The 9,620-nt window shown below is 35.2% G+C and overlaps 1 protein-coding gene across 1 annotated transcript in view; it reads right to left on the bottom strand.

The window, feature by feature from the left end:
- Positions 1-9,620, bottom strand: part of LOC117116977 (complement C1q and tumor necrosis factor-related protein 9-like) — a 17,565-nt gene that overhangs the window by 1,092 nt on the left and 6,853 nt on the right. The gene's annotated exons all lie outside the window — the stretch shown is intronic.

Raw genomic sequence — 9,620 nt, 5'->3', positions numbered from 1 at the left:
GAGATCCGTTGAAAGGCCTAGACTGAGAATCCCCGTTGAAAGGCCAAGACGACACCTCAACCCTTCCCCACCTTGTCAGACGCCAAGGGTGGGGGATTCCTGGCGAGGTCGTCGGATCAAAATAATAATTTGCTTATCATCCAAATAACGTTTTATTGCCATAAGAGCAGGGATATAATAAGCTATCAAAACTCTCCTCCCAGTGAACCCTACTAGAGATGTATATTCCGGGAATCTCACCGAGGCTTTGGTTCGGGACACCTTTGTCGGACATGTCGGACCCCCTGTCGGCGCAAATTTCTGTAGCCACTACTAGTCTAACCTTTAACTCTTTCCTGATCTAATCATATCTGAAAAAGTGGGCGCCCTAAAAGAGAAGAGTGTTAAGACGAGCTAAGATAATTGCAATGTAGCTCTATTTTTGCATTTTGTTATCAAGTAGAATTTATAGGCATACAATTAACAAGTCTGATTTATTCTGATATAACTTTCATATTCAAAGTTGACGAAAGAGTCTGGTTCAAAAACTGTCACTGTAACGTCATAAGCCATGACTGCCGTTCGTTCTCGCTAAGCCCCACCCATTGGATACTGTTGCTAATGCTGTTCTGATTGGTCAGTTGTAAGTAGTTCACTGCCGGTTCACTGCAAAACTTGCGCGCATATACGTTGGATGAAATGGCAGAAACACGTACATTACAATATTTCAATTCAATGTTTTATTCGTCAAGCAACATTCATCATTGTGATCTGTATTATAATATTCATTTGGGAATACAGGTCTCCTTCCAATTAAAGACCCCTCCAATTAAAGACCACTTTCTACCCCTCCAATTAAAGACCCCTTTCTGTGCCGGCCCCCCCCCCCAACTTATTTAAATTCCTATCTTTCAATAACTGCCCCCTCCAATTAAACATTCCCTCTATTAGGGACTAACGATCATGGTTTGGGCAGAGCCAAATGAACATATTCCCTCCAACTGAAGACCACTATGAAATATATAGTGATGGTATACGGGTCTAATGTAATTTTTTTCTATAATAAATTTTGTTATAGGGATTAAACATACAAAAATGCACATAAGATGATGTTTTGTGTATATTGAGTAACGATAAATCAGTGGTGATGTTATTATTATTTTAATGGAAAGTTGCAGAACAAGTACAGGAATTGATGGTTGGATTTCAAAAAAATTCTTTATTAAGAATAAATAACATTATTATTATTATTATTATTATTATTATTATTATTATTATTAAATGGTTTATTAGGAATCAGTAACAGCATGCAATAATTCATTCTAAACACTTGGAATAAAACATTCAAAGATAAATGTAACATATGCAGACCCAACTAAAAATGTTTCCTTCCTTGATATAGGACTTGGGGTCCCCAGAAGTCGGGTGCCCAGGGGACTGCCACACGAGAGCGCATGGGCGTTGTACACCACTAGTCAAAGCAGTGGTCTCCCAAATCAGCATAATTGCTGAGTGATCAATTCCAAAAAACCATAAAACCAAAGACAAAAATTGCAAATGGCACATGAAATCGGTGACTGATATATTGTGGTTCGGTTTTAATATTAATATATTACAGTATTATTTTAATTGTTATTATTATTATTATTATTATTATTATTATTATTATTATTATTATTATTATTATTATTATTATCATTATTATTATTATTATTATTATTATTGTCATTATTATATTATTATTATTATTATTATTATTATATCATTGTTATTCACATTCTAAGTTTAAGAGAATACATATAATAAATAGAGAATGTTTAAATTCATTATAATTTTTTAGACTGTAATGTGTGTGTATAATTCAATTTTTACTATATTTTTTTTAAACCACTGTGTCAGCATTATAAACAAAATTGTTGACTCACAATTGTCGTTGTCTTCAATTTGCTAAGGTGTTTATTGTATAGTTCATTAGAATGTTGCAACACATTTAATAGGGCCTATTTTGCATTGGGATGTAACCTTCTATTGTAATGCATTACTTTTTTGACCTATGACACTGTTTTCGGAGAAATAAAAAAAATAAAAAATAAAATAAAATAAAATAAATAAAATAATAATAATAATAATAATAATAATAATAATAATAATAATAATAATAATAATAATAATAATAATAATAATAATAATAATAATAATCAGGGATGGCGCCATTATTTTCCAGACGGGTAGGCCGATGTCCCCGACGAGAGCAAAGTGGGCGTGGTCGGGCGTCACTCAATATTATTTCAAAGTGATCGAGGGGGTGAAACCATGGAAAATATGACAAATTAGAGGTTTCCAAGGCTTATTTAATAGATTTTTTCCCCGACAAATTGTGTTTTTTTTTTCTCCCCGATGTAGGGACCTTCCCCTTTCCCGCTGACGCCACCCCTGCTATTAGGAGAGAAGGAGTTACGTAGGTTCCGCCAAGGTGAATACTTTGAAAACGTTTTTGCTGGGTATCTTTAACATAGCGATAATTATTATAATATGTCTGTGTGTAACTGGAAAATTAATTATCAACGATTTAAACTTTGCACCAATATGAAAAAAAAAAACAAGTCACGATCTCGGAAAAGCGGATGCTCACTGATTTTACGCATGCGCAAGGCTTGAATCTTACAATAATCTCTTAACCACGTATTATAGGTGTTATTGCTGAGGAAGTGCACATGAGTGCTCGAAATAATCGAATAATATGTTTATATTTATAATGTCAACGTATACATTTTTACTTTGTGTAATCGTACTTTGATCAAATGAATGCAGACAGTGGTAATCGCAAACATACACCGGTCGCATGAACGTACAGCAGGCTTAGTGGCATCAATTATCGTTGTCATGTAGACTTCTTCTTCTTCTCCTTCTTCTTCTTCTTCTTCTTCTTCTTCTTCTTCTTCTTCTTCTTCTTCTTCTTCTTCTTATTATTATTATTATTTTTATTATTAATATTATTATTATTATTATTATTATTATTATTATTATTATTATTATTATTATTATTATTATTTGTATTCAATCAAAACTCTCTCCGAAAAATCTGCAGAACTACTTGCACATCTACAATCATAACAAATGCAAAGTACATAATTTATTAGTTCATATCGTATACCATAAACCCAGTAAAGGTAAGAGGGTGGCTTGAATGACCATAGACTTCACTACCTCCGTTCGTCAGCCAGACTTCATCGCCGACATTCAGCTGAACTGTTGCTCCAGATCATTACTAGTAGTGGTACTACGATGTACGGTTGTGATATCTCGCCCATTTAACTTCATTTTAACATACGGAGCAATACCACTTAGCGACAAAAAACTAAACATGAAGTAATAGAAACCTGAAATTCTACATGTAAACTTTCCGGTATTCTTATCGAAGTCTTCTCCGACATTAATCTCCATTGACGTGAATAGAATGATCGATTCTGAAGTGGGTACTTCAGTGGTGCGTACTGCAGTAAACGCAGATTTACGGACTTCCGGTGATTCGCCCTTTTCTCCTTTTGATCCATTGTTCCCTTGTAGTCCTTAAGGTCCTATTTGTCCAAGCGGGCCTTGTTTACCTGGAGATCCTTCGCTTCCTTTATTACCTTTTGAACCTTCATTTCCCGGTTCTCCTTTTTCGCCTCCATCTCCTTTTCACCTCGGACAAACTCACCTCTGTCACCCTTACTACCAGATGGTCCAGCTGGACCCAACCCTCCAGATGTTCCTGGAACTCCAGGAATCCCAGGTTGCCCAGGCGGCCCGTGGCAGCACATATTACAAGTTTCATGGACGTTTTTCTCAGGTGTTGTAGTCGTAGACAAGCTTTCTGGTAAGAGTGCACATGATGTCAAAGACGGATTCATTTGTATTCTAAATGTAAAAAAAAAAAAAACGAAAGAATTCTGATCATTTTTTTTCAAATTCCAACCCGGTTGGTTAAATCTATCCATGCAAAGTAAATTTTAAAATGAATTAAAAACAATAAAAGTGGACACATTGTCTTTTTAAGCTACACCACACCCACCACAATTTATAATTGTCAAATAAATTAACACATAATTAGATTTATATAGTTATACCGAAGTCTCAATGCGCTCAAGACGTGAACGCGCATTTAAAGAGTAATCCTACCGGTATGTGTTCAAACTTTCGTGATATATTTGAAAGATTCCTAATACTTTTCGATTTAAATATTTACCTTTATGAGGGCTACCATTTATCATTTACACAAATGTTCCCGGAGTGTGGTTCGTATTCATTAGCTTTCACATAGGCCTACTGTATAACTATCTCAGCAAGCTAACAACCTAGAAATAATCTACTGTTTATACAACGCAGCACATCACGAAAATAGACGGAAAACTTGCTGGCCCAAGTGGGACTATCATCAGTTATTTAACATGCAGAAGCTAATTTATTAAAGGACATGTATTAAAATTTAAGAAAAAGTTGAGTTTCTTCATGACATTCTAGATTGCTGACTACTTCAGCCTTAACAAAATAAGGTATGACTAGCAGAACACTATCCCGAAACTAAAATTCTATCAAGGATTTTGTTTGATGATTAAATGCTTCAACGAATAAACCATCCACTGTTTAAATGTGTTGTAATTTTTCATGTTTCATAATCTTTTTTGATTTCTCTATCAATAATAAATGTTGTTCTTACCTTTTGTCATAACGATCTTCAAGAAATGACAAACAGCAATCGTCTGCCTCCTGAAATAAAGTCAGTCATGTGTACTCATCTATTACAACGATTGCCATTGGTCAATAAATATAGCGTCTGTTGCTGAATAAAATCGCCTGTTTTAAGGACTTGTGAAATACGGTATAATTTAACTTTGACCAATTTTTTCATTTATTCAAACGTACTGACGGTAAACTTGCTCATTGCGTCATTGCATGTTATTTATTTTTATTCCTTGTAGAATAAAAGAGCTAGAAGTTTTATAATTTTTGTAATAGAATTTCCATCTGTCATATAAATATAATTAATGGCGCACCCGTGGAAAAGCCATGTTATTGTTCTGTTTGGTTTTTTTTTCTTCAAATCGCCTTTCCCTATGTTTTTGCACATGGTTTTTCTGTCTGCCACTTTCATTTCCATGCTTCAAACGTTTTCCAAGTAAACACCATATCAAAGATGTGCATATTAAAAAATGACGTAATTGACATTATTTGAAATATGAATAATCTGGTAATTAAATGTTTGCGTTTTCAAAAGTTTTTCAAACTAGCGGCAGCAAGTTATGCAACATTACCGTGATATGTATAAACCATTTTCACCCTCAACCTATGAAATTGCGCAAGATCAACTGAAATGCACTGATCTTCGCGGGGTTGGGTTCTGTGCGATGGTTAGAACTCTCCACATCATCCTCGATACTACCCATTGCAGTCCTGGTTGGAGCCTCACTGACGTTAAGTTGGTGTCCATGTTTTCTTTTACTTCATAATCCTCTGCATGATTTTTTGTTTGTCATGTATTTTTTACTTTATTACTTTGTTAATTATTCTCTGTTTACTTTAATTTGACCATTACCGGTACATTATGGCAATGAGAAGAGCCCTGTTTTGTTTTCACATACATTGTAAGTTTAATTTTCATATTATTCTGTACACCGACATTTTTTAGAACAACTTTTTTATAGGCTTATTTTAAACATCCGTTGATATGATCTACATAAAATCCCAGTCGTTACTTGTAGGCCTATATTTTAGTTGGGTATTTGTTCTTCCGTCTCAAGACGCTGATCGTGTCTTCGTTTGTTAATTTGTGTTAAAATAGAAAAAAAAATACTAAAATGTCATTACATCCACAGTCTATAATAAAAATCTACTGGACTATGTACTTCTGCAGATGAATATGAATTAATCAACACGAGACGCAAAAATTTGTAGACGAGGGGGGAGGGGGTTGACCCGGCTGATGTCCACACGAGAAAAAAGAGCGCGTGTAGGACTACAGCAAAATCCCGCAAAAAATAAAATAAAGGGTCTTTTTTTGCAGGTAAGTTGTTGAGCCCATTTCAAGTTCTAAGTAAAATCAGACCGTGCAGACATCATGGGTCACAAGCCAAGTTTTTCTTCCAAGACACACAGAGCGAGTAATGCCCTGGTGGATTTAAGGTGTAAAATCCCCCGGAATTTCCGATAATGTAGGCGCAGGCCTATCATTTCCGTCCATCTTTATAATCCTATAATACCAACGTGCGTTAAATTATGACTGGGAAGAAAAATAGAACTATAGATTTATTACTCATTAAGGCCCTGGAGAAAAATGTCTGGAAAAATGTGGACCTTTGAAAATGGGGGGGGGGGAGAGGTACCTTCCCGACCCCCCTTGCATACACCTCTGACTCTAGAATTTATTTCCTGAGAAAAATGCGTAAATAATAAAATAAAGGGTCTTTTTTTGCAGGTAAATTGTTGAGCCCATTTCAAGTTCTAAGTAAAATCAGACCGTGCAGACATCATGGGTTACAAGCCAAGTTTTTCTTCCAAGACACACAGAGCGAGTAATGCCCTGGTGGATTTAAGGTGGAAAATCCCCCGGAATTTCCGACAATGTAGGCGCAGGCATATCATTTCCGTCCATCTTTATAATCTTATAGTACCAACGTGCGTTAAATTATGACTGGGAAAAAAATAGAACTATAGATTTATTACTCATTACGGCCCTAGAGAAAAATGTCTGGAAAAGTGTGGACCTTTGAAAATGGGGGGGGGGGGGGAGGTCGTACGACCTTTCCGACCCCACTGGCATACACCTCTGACTCTAGAATTTATTTCCTGAGACAAATGCGTAAGGCCGGTCGTGGTGTTACTGAATTAGTTCATTTTTATTGTAGTATTTTACGGCCAGCAGTTAAATATCCTGCGCCAGTGTGGGCTACGAATCTGACCCACGAACAAATTACATCAGTTGAATACATACAGAAAGAGCATTTCAGATAATTCTCCCATTGTGTAACTATGATGAGGCTGCGCACGTTTGATTCTAAGTATTCCGCTGTTGGAGGACAGACGAACCCGATTGTGCAGAGAATACTTTCAAAAATGTAAAAATTCCAATCACAGATTATATGATTTACTCCCTTCATTACGTAATGTATCATATAACTTGAGGACAAGCACCGAATTTCCTTTACCCAAATGTCATACAAACAGATCAAAAAACGTTATCATTAATACCGAGTTGGTTATTCAAAGTATGATAAGTACTCCCTCCACAGTCGGACGGACATTGTTTTTATATTTAATTTTAATGTTTAACGCTTTGCTGTTTTATTGTTAGATAATTAATTTTTTTTTGGTTTGTGTGAAATTGTTCAACTTCAATTTATTTACAAAGTAGATTGCAATAAAATTGTTCTCGTATCGTATACCACCTCAGCACCACGGTTTGGGGCTGAAGTAGGAAACATTATGATTATGGCACCTTAGCAGATGCCGGAAATGGCACTCATATAGACTTAAAATTTTGAATACAATTTAGTTTTTATCTAAAATAAATTTGAAAAATTAGGGGGACAAAGCTCGGCTGCCTCCTCCTCCTCTTTATTCTGTCACTTGATATAATATGATATAGGCCAATCCTGCCAGTTCCCTGATCCTATAGTCAATGCCTTTATGTATAAACAAATCTCTCTTGAGTCAGGTCCGGTGCTACACTGACGATCATGGGGGCCACTTGGGGCCCCTAGAAGTCGGGTGCCCAGGGGACTGCCACACGAGAGCGCATAGGCGTTGTACACCACTAGTCCAAACAGTGGTCTCCCAAATCAGCATAATTGATGAGTGATCAATTCCAAAAAAACCCTAAAACCAAAGACCAAAACTGCAAATGGCAGAAGAAATCGGTAATAATAATAATAATAATTATTATTATATCATTGTTATTCACATTCTAAGTTTAAAGGAATACATATAATAAATAGAGAATGTTTAAATTCATTATAACTTTTTAGACTGTGTGTATAATTCAGTTTTTACAATATTGTTTTTTTAAACCACTGTGTGAGCATTATAAACAAAATTGTTGACTCACAATTACCGTTGTCTTCCATTTGCTAAGGTGTTTATTGTATAGTTCATTAGAATGTTGCAACACATTTAATAGGGTCTATTTTGCATTGGGATGTACCTTTGTATTGTAATGCATTACTTATTTGGCCTATAACACTGTTTTCGGAGAAATAATAATAATAATAATAATAATAATAATAATAATAATAATAATAATAATAATAATAATCTATTAGGCAGGGATGGCGCCATTATTTTCCTGACGGGTGGGCTGATGTCCCCAACGAGAGCAAAGTGGGCGTGGTCGGGCGTCACTCAATATTATTTCAAAGTGATCGAGGGGGTGAAACCATGGAAAATATGACAAATTAGAGGTTTTAAAGGCTTATTTAATAGATTTTCTCCCCTACAAATTGTGGGGCCCTTCCCCTCTCCCGCTGACGCCACCCCTGCTATTAGGAGAGAAGGAGTTACGTCAGTTCCGCCAAGGTGAATACGTTTTTGCTGGGTATCTTTAACATAGCGATAATTATTATAATATGTCTGTGTGTAACTGGAAAATTAATTATCAACGATTTAAACTTTGCACCAATATGATGAAAAAACAAGTCACGATTTCGGAAAAGCGGATGCTCACTGATTTTACGCATGCGCAAGGCTTGAATCTTACAATAATCTCTTAACCACGTATTATAGGTGTTATCGCTGAGGAAGTGCACATGAGATATAATCGAATAATATATACTTATATTTATAATGTCAACGTATACATTTCTACTTCGTGTAATCGTACTTAATCAAACAAACACCGATCACAAGAACGCAGACAGCAGGCCTAGTGGCATCAATTATCATTATTATGTAGACTTCAGGCATGTATACAACAACGTTTAAGAGATCACGAAAGAGTCTGCTTCAATAGTGTAATACACCCTGACTGCCATTTGGCTAAGCCCCGCCCTTCTTCCTAATGTTCTTCTGATTGGTCAGTTGTTAAGTTTTTGCAAAACATGCGCACATGTTGCGTTGGACGGAATGGCAGAAACCCGTACACTACAATATTTCAATTCAATGTTTTATTCTTCAAGCAACATTCATCATGTCATGAATGTTCGTAATGATTCGTATAATAATAGGCCTAATAATAATAATAATAATAATAATAATAATAATATAGACCTATAAAATGCAATAAATTGCATTCTCTAATTTCATTAATTAGATACCAAACTATAAAAGTACGGCAATTTTATTCTAAATATATAATTACGATTATGTTGAATTGAAAAAGTTATGGTATTCAAGTTCATAATTTCCAATAACGAATGGTTTTTAAAACCTCTATATTCCTAATAGATAATTCTTAGTGTATATTATGCCATTTTTTCATTACGTAAAGCTACTTTTCATGCGATCTGTATCGTACTACATAGAGCAACAAATGACATGTTCATCTGAGCAAATTCCAAACACTTGTCTTGACGTATTTGCTTACTCAATTCGATTTCAAACAATTAAATCAACTGTATATTCATCTTATTTTTTAGGCCTACTGTTTCCTTATTTCAATTATAATTTAG

The sequence above is a fragment of the Anneissia japonica genome, unplaced genomic scaffold (genome assembly GCF_011630105.1).
Source record: "Anneissia japonica isolate Jap-2015-1 unplaced genomic scaffold, ASM1163010v1 scaffold287577_len299045_cov155, whole genome shotgun sequence".
Lineage (NCBI taxonomy): Eukaryota > Metazoa > Echinodermata > Crinoidea > Comatulida > Comatulidae > Anneissia > Anneissia japonica.
Note: the sequence above shows the minus strand (reverse complement) of the source record. Positions and strands in the feature narration are given on the sequence as shown.